The sequence below is a fragment of the Coenobita brevimanus genome, chromosome 57 (genome assembly GCF_032717465.1).
Source record: "Coenobita brevimanus isolate Jiangsu-jjx chromosome 57, ASM3271746v2, whole genome shotgun sequence".
Classification (NCBI taxonomy): domain Eukaryota; kingdom Metazoa; phylum Arthropoda; class Malacostraca; order Decapoda; family Coenobitidae; genus Coenobita; species Coenobita brevimanus.
The window spans coordinates 32946123-32960845 of NC_137010.1; the positions used below are offsets into that span (position 1 = coordinate 32946123).

Genomic DNA, 14723 nt, shown 5'->3' on the forward strand with positions numbered 1-14723 from the left:
GAGGCACCTGGTCCACAAACACACCAGTTAACATGCAAAAAGGGTATCCACTATGTATGAGGCTAGTTTGGTCAGAGGCTACCTCAACCCTAAAATAAACCTTCAGGTGTAGCCATCTCTAGAGTTTACAAAACTCTAAGGTCAGTCTCCATCTTATTACTCCTTGAACTTGTGACTTTCAAGATAATCCCATCCATCATTACCATCATCACCACAAAGTCTGTGTGTGGCAACTAGTAATGAGTGACATCACATTCCTTTACCTCAACCACCAAGATCTTTAAGTTGAATACACGTGTCTGGCATTAGCAAGAATATTACAAAGATATCCCTGGACTATGGGAGTTAAGTGTCAACTTACTGTATTAACTATAGGAGGAAAAATAAGCAAATAAATAAATAAAAAACAAGTGAATAAAATACAAACTGCCACTTACTTGTAATTCTGAATATATATCACAGGTGAGGATGTGCTAAGCAATCGAGACTCTTGCAGTAGCCCTGTCTGTATACCCTGGGTCCTCTTGTCACAATCTCCACTCTTCTCTTCCTGCCCAGGGATCGAAAAATGTCTGTATGTTGACTGTGAGACTTGTAACCTGTGATTTTCCTTCTCTGTCTGTGTCCATGCTTGTTTAGTCATACTACGTATGTCAGGTGAATACTGCTTGGAGGATAACAAAGAATTATTATTGTCATTGTCCTCACTGTCAGTTATGTAACCTCGTTTTTTGTAAGCTTTATTTTTTACACTTTTGTCAATTTCGCTCTCACTTACGTATTCTCTTCTTCTTTCTCTCTGTTGTATTAAAAACTGTCCCTCATTCTCACTTTCAGTAGAGTAGTTAGATCTGTCTTTCATGCTTCTACTTCCTTTTCTCAGTTTCACCTTCCCCTCATCAATTTTGAACTTTCTTCTTCTGTCCCTGTCTAGTCTGATTTGGCTTTCTTCTATATCACTGTCAGTCTCAACTGTTCCCTTTAGCTTTCTTTCACCTCTTCTATACCTCTCTTTTCTCTGCACTTCACATCTTCTTCTACCCTTTTCTCTTCTGCTGATTCTCTCCTCGTCCTCACTCTCCATTTCACTGTTTCCTCTCTTGGATTTATCATGCCTCTTCTGCACTGGACTAGAGGACGTTTCATAACATCTCCCCTCTGATCGTTCTCTAGACCTACTTTTCCTTCTCTTTGGGGTGCTAGTGAGCAGATCCTCCACTCTGCTCTCAGGAAACTTTGACCCAACTGGGGATTTTGACTGATGCTGATGATTTCTAACATCATTGTGAGAATATGAATCAGACTGGGAACTTTTGTTGCCTCTGGGTCGATCTTCTCTTGAGGTTTGAGAACTGAGTATGACTGATGATTGAGGTATGGGGATGTTTGGAGACTTTCGGGTGTTAACACCCTGATACATGTTGACCGGACTCAAGAGGGAACTACAGGAATCATAAGCAAAGTTTTCTGAGATTAAGGAAGTATCCAAGGCCTTCATGGGTCCTAGACGGCCTTCACGTTTTGATGTTGGATTACCAGTGGCCTTCCTGTCAGGCTTACTTCTTAGCCTCCTGTCATGCATTACTTCACTTGTTAGGTTGAGCATCTGTGATTTAATGAAGTTTAGATCTTTCTTTAGTCGTGATATATTGTTGTAAATCTCTTCTGATGTACTCCTGGGGCTTGTGGAGATACTAGAAGCACCCCTGTGTGACTGCTTTCTATGTTGCCTTTGGTCTTTATGATATGATGGTAAGGAGCTGATGAGAGGTCTGTTTTGTCCCCCACCAGGTAATGATGCTGCCTTTCCCTTATCAGGAACCAGTCTTTTGCTCCCTTCCTTTGCCCTCATTTGTGATGGTTTCCTTGGAGGACCTTGACTTAAACTAATACTAAAACTATCGTCATAATTTCCCCCTTGGGTTCTGCCAAGCCCATAATCGCTTGTCTCCAAATCATATTTCTGAGGATAATGGGGAGGTATTGGTCCTATCTCTTCTTCATTTTTCTCTTCCTGTCGAGTTAAACATCCATCCTCCCTATAATCCCCACCACAGCACCCAGTGGACAGAGTTCGGATTTTCTTCCCACCACTAAGATCTTTTTCAGAGTAGTTTTTATGAGCCCTGGTATCAGTTTTGGGGAAGGCAATAGTCACCAGGTCACTGGAAGGTGAGACCTCATTATAACTACTGACTGGAGAGTCACTTCTATCTAAATTACTGTTACAATGGATGTTATGACTACTTGCACAGCTCTTACACACGTTATCATTCATTTTCTGGCTGTGTGATCCAGCCTGCTGCCCTAAAGATGGACCAGAAATGCCACATGGATCCTGAGGACCCATTATTTCTTGTATTGGCCTCTGGTACACTTGACAGCCATTCAGCTGATCCCTCTCTGTTTTAACCCACTGGTATGTACCTCTCTCCATCTGTTCAGTTCTATTCCACTCACCCTGAATCCACTCTGGCTGGTCCAAACTGGCATTGTGACTGACTCTGGTGCTTGGCTCTGATCCTGGACACCCACTATCCACATCCCGCCCACGCACCCCTCGGCCACGGGACTGTCTTGGAGTAATATTGCTATTACGGAATGAAGATTTTAGGAGATCTGACTCCAGCCTGAGAGGGGAACAAAGGTTAGACTGAGTCGCTGAGGAGGCAACTTGTGGAGAATGAACCTGAACAGCATGGACAGTTGGAGAATTGGCTGGTGAAGAGTTAATCTGTTCAAGACTGCTTCCATGAGAATCAACCTGGCCTTGGTTTGACTGAGTCTTCTGGGAACCCATCTGTTTAGAATACACAAGCTCCTTGTCTTCAAGGTTCTGTGAGATGTCTGGAGGATCAAATGGCTGGCTTGAGTTGAGGGAGAGGAGGGAGAGATGTGGGCTTGGGGTGGGGGAAGGATCAAGGCTGGCTGGGGGTGGCAAGTCAGGGTCAACTAGGGTCTCTTGCCACAGTTTCACCTGTTAAAATATAATTCAATACATTAAAAAAAAAAGGCAGTAATGTACAGAAACAAAAAGGGTTATACACTGCTATATGATAATAATAATAATAATAATAATAAGAATAAGAATAACAGCCTTACCATGCTGAGTGCACCGCTTCTCATCCGACAGTGAAGTTAAGCAACGTTGGGTCTGGTTAGTACTTGGATGGGTGACTGTCTGGAAACACCAGGTGCTGTTGTCACTGAGTTTTTTTTTTCCCCCCTTCCTTCCTCTTATGTCATTCTTTCTTTCATTCCTTCCTCTTCCCTCTGTCTATGGGTGACTCTACACTGAGTGACAAGCCAAATGGTTCCCTCTACAATAAGAAACCATTTACTGCACTGGGCGGTAACTATATAACCAAACTATGGTGCCTGGTGGTTTAGTGGGTAGTTAAGGTGCTCCATCCAGATTGACCCTGTGTCTGCTCATATCCATGGGAAGGTTGGGGTTTATTGCTCATATAATGCCACTTAGGGATGAGTGAGGCTGGTCACACTCATCTTAAATTAAGGACCAACTTGCCTAGCCCCTGGCTCCTACGCTCCTCATGGGCAACACTGGATTAGATGATCAATGGATGAATGAAAATAATCTATCTACTGTATTTACCTACAGCCAAACACCCTAATCCCGTATGGGGTGGCCACAAAAAACTGCCTCCATGTCACCCTGTCCTCTGCCATTTCAATGCTCTCCCCCAAACTTACACTCTACCTTTCTCATATACCTCTCCACTCCATCCCTCCCCCTCATCCTTGGTCTCCTCCTTCCTGTCCCCCCCCTCCACCTCACTCACATACACTTTCTTCATTAGTCTCAATCTCCATCCTCTTCATATGGCCAAACCACCTCAATGCATTTCTCCTATCACTTTCTATCACAACCACATCCACACCACAAAGTTCCTTCACTTCCTCATTTGTCAGCCTCTCTCAATATAATTCCACATGTTCCTCTCAAGTTAACTCATTTCCACTGCTCTCAATCCTGACTTGTGTCCTTCCAACAAGGTCAAAGCTTCGCTCCCATATGTTAGAGTGGGTATCACTTTACTATCATGCAGCGACTCTTTTACCTCCATGCTCACTTCCTTATTTCTTATCATAGCTTCCCCCACCTCAGACCAGCTTCCAGAAGCATATCCACATTCAGATCACTCGCCGCTCCATTCAGTCACTTAAAGACAACACATAGCTGCATGCACGGCCTCCTGACATCCATCCTTCTAAATCCTATCTCCCACGTGAGGACAGGGTCCACCTGGCCAGGCTGAGATGTGGACACCATCCAGCCCTCTTAAGCTACCAGAAGAGGCTGGATGACTCCGTCGCTGATGCCTGTCCAGGATGGAACACAGCACCCCATACTATTAAGCACATTATGGAAGACTGCATTGCACACAATCACTTACGCCAACAACACAACATACACTCTTTGAGAGCTCTGTGGGATAGCCCGGTCTCGGCCATGGCCTTCCTAAGGGACTCAGGGCTGTTCGGCCAGACTGCCTAGGGAACAACTACTACTACAACTACTATTATTTCAGTGGTCAGTGTTCCTCTGACCTGTCTGCTTGCATCCCTCCACCACTACTGCAGGTGCATAGCACCCACTTAGCAACAAACTCTCATCCCTTTTCTGTCGAACTTCCTAACGCAGGAGTTAACCATTACAACCAGTCCTTCATGCAGGCAATAGGTCAACTCTGGAACAGTCTTCCTTTGTCTGTATTTCCTACTGCCTATGACCTCCAGTCTTTCAAATGCACTGTGTCCAGGCATCTCAAAATTAATGTATTGTGAATATGGCTCTCTGTGTTACTTTGTGTTTCTTCTTGAAGGGAACAATCTTGTAGGCTTCTGGTCTTTGGTTCCTTCTTCCTTCCTTAATAAAATAAAAAAAGAAAATAAAAATAAAAAAGTGGACATGTTGGCTCTGACAGCTGACTGTTGGCTTGTGTGCATTACCGCATCTGCACTAGATTCCGTCACAATTATCATTCTGGCAAAATCGTGATGAATGTTTTATCTTTATTCTAAAAAAAGGTATATATGTAATTCTTTAATTACTGTTGTATAACAAGACTTCACTGTGCGGTAAACCTTCTCTTAATTGGGGGGAAGCCTGATCCAATAAAGCTGATAATCCTGTAAGCCTAAGTCCCATGGTCCTCCTCCCTGAAGTGGGATTTCAAGCACATAATGGTAAATACATGAGCAAAATAGCATATACTAGTACTAAAAATGAAAACCGTACCCTTTTTACACTAACATGGCCCATAACTTCACACTTGTCATAGCACTTCATGACTACCCTAACTGGGTGGGAAAAAATGGAGCCAGTACTAGTAACTGCGTTCTGAGTCCCCACAAGTGAAGGAAGCAATCCAGTTTGATTCAGAAGCCAGGGTTGACCAGATGGTCCCCATGGTTTTTTTCTATTCACAGGAAGGCATCTGGTATGTACGATAGTTTGTCCGGTGACATAAGGTGTTCGTTAAATCTAATATCTGGTCTAGCGGGATGCAGTAGAGTGAGGGTTTACTATATAATGAGGTCCATTATAGTAAGGGTCTACTGTGCTTTACTATTAAAGCACAGGGCAATAATCAATACTACAGTAAACTCTCAATCACTGGCCGTGTTTCAGCCACAGACCCCACCTGATATTGCAGAACACCGGATGTTCCGTCAGTACCCCCAATTGCCTATCCAATGCTGAACCAGACAATGCGTCACTAACCTAAGCTATCCATCTCCACCTTCTATCCTACAAACTTTCCTTCAATATTAACCATGAGTAAAAGATTAAAATCAAGCATAAAATGCAATACACTACTGATAGTGCAGACTCACAAGCACTAATTTCTGTTCTGGGGTGCCCCCTTCCTATCCCTGTATACCCACAGAAGAAGAGGGAGAGGATGAAATGAGCTCCACCCCCCTCTACCCCAACTCCCAACCCTCCCCCATACCCCCACCCAACCCCTCTCACCCAACATTCTTAACTGGCAGTTACATTTTAAGCTGATCTCATACATAACACTCTTGGTCACACTACTATTACACAAATACAGTATAAAACACTAGGGTATGTAAAAAGTATATAATACAACTACCAACACGCTGCAGCAAGAAATTAATGCATTATAACGTTGACAATAAAATAAAAACAACAACCAACCCAGGCATCATGCGCTGGGCGCACTGCTTTAAACACACACACACACACACACAGCCGGAGAGAGAGGACGTCCCAGGCATCGCTCCTGACCTTGAGTAGTTTCAGGAATTTTGTCTGTCCTGTCTCCTAGGGTCTTTCTTTAAATTTAAAATAATGAAAGTTGGTAGACTACCAAAAATGTAAAGATTTGTTGGCAATAGTATACATGAATGTTTGTGGCTTATTGGTAACAGCTGTTTAGGTACTTGATCGGTACGTTAAAGATGGCCGAAAATGTAAACAATGAGGGAATGGAATTTCAAGGATTTGATGCTAATACTAATGTCATGGACCTAGTGAAAACATTAATTATGAGGATTAGTGAACTCGAAAAAAAAGTAGAGAATCTAGTGATAAAGGATGTGTCAGGAAATACGGAAACCACCATACAGAGTCTAATCCAGTCCAACAGAAACAGCCAATGAAGAGATAAAGAATTTGAAGCGGGAAAATGTTGAACTGAGGAGGAAACTTGAAGAGAGTACCAATAAAACGGAGAAGGTGAGTAATGTACTAGAAGAACACAAGGCAAAGTGGGCACACGTAGAGGAAGAACAGAAAGAAGTGGTCAGCTTAAGAGAGATCATCCAGGAAGAAAGGGAAATGAACAAGAAAGAAATGGAAGAAAATGTAGTGAAAATACTGAAGAAAAAGAGAAAATAGTGAGAGAAACTGTAGAAAGGAACAGATGTGTGATAGTATTTGGAAACAGGGAAGAGGAAGAAAAGGTTAGGTTCGCAAGACTCGAGAGAGACACGAACATGGTGAGAGGAATATTAGGCAAGATTGACCCCGAAGGAAACAAGTGGGTAAAAGAAATTGAGGAAGTAAGGAGGATAGGGCCATATAAGAAAGGGGAAACAAGACCAATGAGAGTCAAGTTTACATCAGAAAGTGTAATAAATGAGATACTTAAAGTGACCTGGAAATTAAGCAAAGAGGCGGGGATGGAAAATATTATAATAAGAAAAGATCTGAATGAAGAAGAAAGAAAAGCTTTAAAATCATTAAAGGAAGAAGTAAAGGAAAAAAAATGATAAGAGGACAGAGGAAGAACGTAATACTTTTTTTGGAGAGTATTTGATATGAAAGTAAGGAAATGGTATTTAAGGAAATAGAAGTGAAGGAAATTAGGGGGGATGGTTGTGAAAGATCAGAAGTTGAGGAAGTGGTACGGACAAAGAGTAGGAGAGAAGAGGGTATTAATAATGTCAAAAATAATTTGAAGGTGATATATACTAATGTTGATGGTTTCATATCGACAAGGATCGAAATTAATGATTTCTTGAGAGAACATGAACCTGATGTCATGTGCTTTGTAGAGACCAAATTAAGAGAAGATATTGATGTTCATTTGGGAGATGGTAAATACAAACTGTGGAGAAAAGACAGAAAAGAAAAAAGGGAGGAGGAGTGATGATAGCAGTGAAGAACAACATAAATGTAGATACTGTGGAAATGGGAGAAGGCAGGGCTGAAGTGATATATATGAAATTAGAAACTGGAGAGAATGTTAAGAGAGATATGGCGGTAGTGTATGTTCCCCAAAGACGAGAGCATGGAAGGATGACGAATACCATGAGATGTTGTCAGATATGGCTAGCTACTTGCAAAAAATAATTGAGAAAAGCAATAATATAATTTTGGTGGGTGACTTTAATTGTAAAGAGGTGAACTGGGAGGAATGGTACTCGGGAGGCGGCGAGGGATTCGTAGGGTACTATGTTATTAAATATAATAATGAATAATGTGATGACGCAGTGGGTCAAAGAAGAGACACGGTTTCGAGGTGAGGACACACCAGCAAGGTTAGATTTACTGTTCACCAAAGAACCTGATGTAATAGAATCATTGGAATATCTCTGTCCTTTGGGAAAAAGTGATCACGTGGTCATTGAGTTCCAGATGTTAATAGGAAACTTGTCGAGCCAAGAGACGAGCTTCATAGACAGGGAAGATACAACTTTGGCAAAGCAAATTTTACAGGATTGAGAAACTTTTTTGAAAATGCGGATTGGAGAAAATTCAGAGAAACAAGAGAGATACAGAGGAAGTGGGATATCTTTCTAGACCTCTATAATTTGGGAGTGGAAAAATTTGTACCAAGAGTAAGAGGGAAAGAAAACAGGAAAAAAGGAGTGGTTTAATAGAAGGTGTATGATAGCCAAAAAGAGAGAGATAAGGCGTGGAACAATTGGAGAAAGAGAGGTAACGACAGAACAAAGGAAGAATATAAAAGAACAAGAAACGAATACACAAGAATACGTAGGGAAGAAGAAAGGAATTTTGAAAAAGGTATAATTGACAAATGCAAGGATGAACCCAAACTGTTTTATAGATTTGTTAATGGCAAACTGAAACAAAAGGAAGGAATCACCAAGCTGAAAGTAGATGGAGAGGTCTTTAATGATGCGGCAATGCAAGCAGAAATAATGAACAAACGTTTCCAGTCAGTTTTCACTAAAGAAAAGGAGCTTGTGGAAGGGGAGGGAGTGATTAGAAATGTTCCGGTGATGGAAGATATAAAAGTGGAGGTGCAGGAAGTGTATAAATTACTGGAAACTCAAGATGTAAGGAAAGCCCCAGGACCTGATGGAATTTCTAATTGGGTACTGAAGGAATGCAGAGAACAACTGGCGGATAAAATTCACAGCTTAATTGTATGCTCACTGGAAGAGGGAAAATGTGGTACCAATTTACAAGGGAGGAAACAGGGAAGAACCCCTGAATTATAGACCAGTGTCTCTAACCAGCATGGTCGCAAAATTGTGTGAGAGAATCCTGAAAGACAGATGGATAAAATATCTGGAAGAGATGAATATTTTGGCTGAATGTCAGTTTGGATTCAGAAGTGGAAGGTCATGTGTTTCAAACTTGTTGAGCTTTTACTCAAGAGCGATTGATGTGGTACAGGAGAGAGATGGTTGGGTGGATTGTGTGTACTTAGACTTAGAGAAGGCCTTTGACAAGGTACCTCATAAGAGACTAATGTGGAAACTAGAATATATAGGAGGACTAAAGGGGGAAACTTCTGGAATGGATGAGAGACTTTTTGAGAGACAGACAAATGAGGACAGTAATAAAGGAAAAGATGTCTGGATGGAGGGAAGTAACAAGTGGAGTCCCTCAAGGCTCAGTGTTGGCGCCAGTAATGTTCCTGATTTATGTAAATGATATGGTAGATGGAGTGAACAGTTATGCGAGTCTGTTTGCTGATGATGTAAAGATCTTGAGGAAGATAGAGGTTGAGGAGGATTGTAAAATACTGCAGGAGGATTTGGATAGGATACACAATTGGAGCCGGACGTGGGAAATGAAATTTAATGTAAAGAAATGTAAAATATTGGAAATGGGTAAAAGTACCAGGAGACCATCACTGAATTATTTTTTGGGTAATGAATTAATCACAAAAGGAGAGAAAGAGAAAGATTTGGGAGTGCTGGTCCAAGATAGTTTGTCACCAGAAAAGCACATTAACAAGATAGTTGGAGAGACTTATAAGCTCTTGACTAACATAAGAGTAGCATTTCATTATATGGATGAGGAAAATGATGAAAAAATTGATAGTGGCCATGATCCGCCCCAGGTTAGAATATGCAGCGGTAGTGTGGTGCCCACACAAAAAGAAAGATATAAACAAGATTGAGAGAATACAAAGAACAGCAACCAAGATGGTCCCCAGTTTGACAGACCTGTCATACAGAGAGAGGCTGGAAAAACTGGATTTGCCTTCGTTAGAGGAAAGGAGAAAGAGGGGAGACATGATTGCGGTGTTCAGGACCATGGTGGGAGTAGATAAAATTGACAAAGAAGATCTGTTTGTATGGGATAAGAGAGCAACAAGAGGACATGGAATGAAATTGAAAAAGTCAAGCTGCTTGAAGGATATCAAGAAATATAGCTTTCCTTACAGAAGTATAGACTTATGGAATAGCCTGGACAAAGAGATCGTCCAATCTAAAAACATAAACGAGTTTAAAGTTAAATTCGACTTATTGAGAAACAGCGACGGAAACCCACGAGCATAGTACATTCCGTGTATATCACAATTAGGTATATTCTTAAATATTTGGAACGACTTAGACAAAGAGGTGGTGCATGAGAAAAACATTCATGTGTGTAAAGGTAGACTTGATAAATGTGGATATGGAGACAGGACAACACGAGCATTGCTCAATTCCTGTATACTACAAATAGGTAAATACAAATAGGTAAATACACACACACACACACACACACACATGGGTGATTTTAATTGTAAAGAGGTAAACTGGAAGGAATGGGACTCAGGAGGCAGTGAAGATTCGTGGGGCACTATATTGTTAAATATAACAATGAATAATGACCCAGTGGGTCAAAGAAGAGACAAGATTCAGAGGTGATGACATGCCAGTAAGATTAAGTTTACTGCTGACCAAAGAACCTGTGGTAATTGAATCTCTGAAATATGTGTCCTATAGGAAAAAGTGATCATGTGGTTATTTAGTTCCATATGATAAAAGGGAATGTGGTGCCAAGAGATGAGTGCTATAGGCAGGGAAAGTACAACTTTGGGAAAGCAAACTTTACAGGATTGAGGAAATTTTCAACAATGCTGACTCAAGAAAATTCAGAGAAACAAGGGACATGCAGAGGAAGTGGGATATCTTTCTAGACCTGTATAATTCGGAAGTGGAAAAATATGTTCCAAGAGTAAGTTGGAAAGAAAATAGGAAAAAGAATTGGTTTGACAGAAGGTGTATCATAGCAAAAAAAAAAAAAAAAGAGAGGGATATGGCATGGAACAACTGGAGAATGAGAGGTAAAAATAGAACAATGGAAGGATATAGAAGAACTAGAAATGAATATACAAGAATACATAGAGAGAATGAAAGGAACTCTGACAAAGGTATAACTGACAAACGTATGGAAGAACCCAAATTGTTTTATAGATCTGTTAATGAGATTGAAACAAAAGGCAGAAATCAAGAAAGCAGAAGAAGAGATATATGAAGATGTGGCAATACAAGTTGAAATAATGAACAAATGTTTCCAATTGGTTTTCACTAAAGAAAGGGATTTTGTGGAGGGGGAGGGAGTGATTAGAAATGTAGGGGATTTTGTGGAGGGGGAGGGAGTGATTAGAAATGTAGAGATAAAAGATATGAAAGTGGAAGTGCAGAAAGTGTATAAATTACTGGAAACTCATGATGTACAGAAAGCCCCAGGCCCGGACGGAATCTCTAACTGGGTACTGAAGGAATGCAGAGAACAACTGGCGGGTAAGATTCACAGTTTAATTGTGTGTTCTCTGGAAGAAAGGAAAATACCTCTGGAATGGAAGTGGGCCAATGTGGTACCAATTTATAAGGGAGGAAACAAGGAAGAACCCTTGAACTAAAGACCAATGTCCCTGACCAGCAGAGTCACAAAACTGTGAGAGAGAATTCTCAAAGACAGAAGGATAAAATATCTGGAGGAGATGAACATTTTGGCTGAAAGTCAGTTTGGATTCAGATATGGAAGGATGTGTTTCAAACTCGTTGAGCTTTAACTCAAGAGCAACTGATGTGCTACAGGAGAGAGACAGATGGGTGGATTGTGTGTACTATATTTAGATTTGGAGAAAGCCTTAGACAAGATACCCCACAAGCGACTAATGTGGAAACTGAAGCACATAGGTGGACTGAAGGAAACCTCCTGGAGTGGACGAGAGACTTCTTGACAGACAGACAAATGAGGAAGTAATAAAGGACAGGATGTCTGGATGAAGGGAAGTAACAAGTGGAGTCCCAAAGGGCCCTGATTTTTGTCAATGATATGGTAGATGGAATGAACAGTTATGTAAGGCTGTTTGCTGATGGATCCAAAGATCTTTAGGAGCGTAGTAGTTGAGGAAGACTGTAAAATGCTGCAGGAGGACCTGGAGAGGATTCATGACTGGAGCTGGATGTGGGAAATCAAATTCTATCTATCTATCTACCTATTGCCAGATGCCTTAATCCTGTAAGGGGTGGCCACAAACAAATCGCCTCCATGTCACCCTGTCCCCTGCCAATTCCCTGTCCTGCTCCCAGCTCACACCCTCCTCTCCCTTATACCTCTCCACTCAATCCCTCCATCTCATCCTTGGCCTCCCCCTCCCTCTCCCCCCCTCCACCTCACTCACATACACTCTCCTCATCAGTGTCTCACTCTCCATCCTCTCCATATAGCCAAACCACCTTAATGTATTTCTCCCAAAGCTTCCTATCACATCCACATCCACACCACAATGATCTTTTACTTCCTCATTTGTCAGTCTGTCATTCCATGTGACTCCATAGGCTCCTCTCAAATATCTCATTTCCACTGCTCTCACTCTTGACTTCTGTCCCTCCAACAAGCTTAAGTTTCACTTCCATACATTTGAGTTGGTATCACAATACTGTCATGCAGTAACTTTTTCACTTCCATATTCACCTCCCTGTTTCTTATCACTGCTTACAAGGAACCAGCAAACTTTCTTCCTTGTACTCTTTCAAGCACTTCACCCTCTAAACTTCCATCCTTACTCATCGCACTACCCAAATACTTAAATGCACTCACATTTTCCATTTCCTCCTCATCCAACCTCACTGTACATTCAGTGACTTCATTTCTCTCGAAGACCATAACTTTACTCTTCCTTACATTCACCTTTAGATTCCGTTTCTTACACACTCTCCCAAACTCATCCACCAAGCCTTGCAGCTCCCATTCATCTTCGCCTAACAACACTGTATCATCTGCAACCAACAGTACAGGGAGTTTCCAAACACTGCCCTCTCTCATTAGGGCTGCTAAAACATCCACTGCCCTACCGTGTATCTCTTTTATAACCCCATCCATATAGAGATTGAACAACCATGGAATCATGACACATCCCTGTTTCAATCCAACATTCAAGTAGAAAAATTCACTCATTTCACTATCCACACGCACTGCAGCCTTAGCATCCTCATACATACTCTTCACAGCAGTCAACTGCTTCCTAACTATTCCAAATATTCTTAATATTTTCCACAATCCTTGTCTATCCTGTCATATGCCTTCTCCAAATCCATGAAGGCCGCATACAACTGCTTTCCCTTCTCTAGAAACTTTTCCACTAAAGATTTAAGAATAAATATCTGATCTACACAACTCTTCCCTTCCTAAAACCTCCCTGTTCTTCTCCAATTCAATGAAAAAAAAAAAAAAAAAAAAAAATGTAAAATATTGGAAATGGGTAAAAGTACCAAGAGACTATGACTGAGTTATCTGATGGATAATGAACCAATAACAAATGTAAGAAATGAAAAAATTTGGGAGTGCTGGTCCAGGATAGTCTGTCACCTGAAAAACACATTAACAAGATAGTGAGAGAGACATATAATCTCTTGACTAACATAAGAGTAGCATTTCATTACATGAATGAGAAGATGAAAAAATTGACAGTGGCCATGATCCGCCCCAGGTTGGAGTATGCAGCAGTAGTGTGGTCCCCACGTAAAAAGAAAGATACAAACAAGATAGCGAGAATACTAAGAACGGAAACCAAGGTGGTCCCTAGCCTGGCAGATCTGCCGTACAGAGAGAGGCTGGAAAAGCTTAATCTGGCTTCCTTAGAAGAAAAGAAAGAGAGGGGCAACATGATTGCAGTGTTCTGGGCCTTGATGAAAGTAGATAAAATTGAGAGAAAAGATCTGTTTACATGGGATGGGAGAGTAACAAGAGGACACTGAATGAAACTGAAAAAGCCAAGTTGTTTGAAAGATATCAAGAAATATAGCTTTCCATACAGATGCATAGACCTGTGGAATAGCCTGGACAGAGATCATCCAGTCTAAAAACTTAAACGGTTCAAAGCAAAATTTGACTTACTGAGGAACAGAGACAGGATCCCACAGGCATAGCTCATTTTTCCTGTACATCACAACTAGGTAAATATGGTAAATACACACACACACACACACACGAGCACGAATGCATGCATGCAATATCTCTCTCTCTCTCTGCATATGCATCTATTTGACTGTTACTCATTTTTAATGCCACTGCCTACCTGTAATGTTAACTCTTTATCTGTCACTGTCTCTACTTTGTGTGTGTGTGTGTGTGTGTGTGTGTGTGTGAGTGTTCAAAACAGAGTGCCCAGCGCATGGGGCCTAGGATGACCACTGTTAACGCTTCCATTTTACTGTCAAAGTTATAATCCATTAATTTCTTGCTGTAGCGTGTTGATGGTTAAATACTTTTTACATATCTGAGTGTTTTATGTCTGTGTAATATTAGTGTAACCAAGTGTGTTAAGTATGAGGTCAGCTTGAGATGTAGCTGCCAGTTAAGAATGACGGGCAGGGGGGGTTGAGTAGGGGCATGGGGGAGGGTTGGGAGCTGGGGTAGAGGCAGGAAGAGCTCACTTTATCCTCCTCCTCCTCTTCTCTGGGTATACAGGGGTAGGAAGGGGGAACCCCTCACAGAAATCTGAGCTTGTGAGCATAAATGTAGTACA

General features: G+C 41.4%; 1 pseudogene; it reads left to right on the forward strand.

Moving 5' to 3' along the window:
- Positions 1–3088: 3088 nt before the first annotated feature.
- Positions 3089–3206, forward strand: LOC145402474 (5S ribosomal RNA; annotated as a pseudogene).
- The last annotated feature ends 11517 nt before the right edge of the window (positions 3207–14723 follow it).